Source organism: Gavialis gangeticus, unplaced genomic scaffold (assembly GCF_001723915.1).
Source record: "Gavialis gangeticus isolate Ggan-Ray unplaced genomic scaffold, GavGan_comp1, whole genome shotgun sequence".
NCBI lineage: Eukaryota > Metazoa > Chordata > Crocodylia > Gavialidae > Gavialis > Gavialis gangeticus.
Window position 1 is genome coordinate 10,216,343 of NW_017729011.1, and position 1,224 is coordinate 10,217,566.

At 45.3% G+C, this 1,224-nt stretch overlaps 1 protein-coding gene across 1 annotated transcript in view; it reads left to right on the top strand.

Annotated features, from left to right (window-relative positions):
• Positions 1 to 1,224, top strand: part of PAPPA (pappalysin 1) — a 322,351-nt gene that overhangs the window by 226,910 nt on the left and 94,217 nt on the right. The window lies entirely within an intron of this gene.

The window sequence follows — 1,224 nt, forward strand, 5'->3', positions numbered from 1 at the left end:
ACAGCGGGTTCCGCAGTTTAGGCCCTAGTTCAAGTCTTGCAATCAGATCTGCAGTTGCACCCAAGGGAATGCAGCTCCACCCAGTCAAGGGGTTTGCCGAGGCAAGGCCTGAGCATCCTTTTTGGTGCCGTTTTGGAAGAAGAAAAGTAGTGAAGCAGTTAACACAGTCGGGGCGGGAGGGGGGGCAGGCTTGGCCTCTTGGACTGTATTCTTGTCTCTGCAACCAATTTATTGTGTGACCACCACAAAGAAAAACTCTTCTTCTCTCTGTGCCTCAGTTTCACAAGATAAGAATGTCATTTACTCAGTTTGCCAAGGACTTGGGAGGCTTAATTAATACCCCTGAAAGTGCACTGAGAGCCTCAGATGGAAGGCATCCTACCAATTCAGTTGTGGTTTTAATATTCAAAGTGCTGCAGTCTGGCCATGCTTGCACTCCAGGGACAGCGCTTTGGGGCATCACAGACATGTGCTTTCATTTTAAAAACAGCCTTGCTGAGTTGCAGTGCTGCAAGAGGAAATCCATGTCATTACTTGGACCATCACGGCTACAACAACACTCCAACCTTGTGTCTTCTGGCACCTTTTCCGTATCTTCCATGCTTGTGCTACAGTTCTCCCATCATTTGAGATTCATCATGCTTCCTCTTTACAAGAGAGCTTTGTGCATAAGTCAGTGGGACTGCAAGCTCTTCTTCAACCTGGCTGTGCTGGGATGGCTAGTGGATGTAATAAGGTGATTGTAATTAAGAAGATTGATTAACAAGACTGAGCTGGAAAGTGGACAAAATGCATTCCTGGCTGCACTTCTCTGCAATTTCACAGGGCAGTCTGTAGCCACCCCAGAGAGAAGGCCAGCTAGATACAGTTAGGAACAGGCAGGTTTTAAATAGAAGGACACAGTGCGTGGTTACCAAGGAGTGCTTTTTGCAATCCATCTTTCTGTTTGTCTGTCTGCCTGTCATTTTAGTGTGGGCTTTTCAAAAGTGCCCAGTGCTCTGACTTCAAAGGAAGGAGATAGCAGTTGACTTCAATGAAAGCAAAACTAAGCTGAGCACTTTGAAAACCTCACCCTTAGCCCTGCTGTGAGTGTTTTGTTACCACTGTTTCAGGGATGTATTTGGTAGCTGTGTTGGGCTGAGACAAAAAGAAATGCAAAACTCTAAAACTTTTGGTTCAGAGATGATACTTTTTATTAGACCAACTAAGAAATCACAAAAAAAA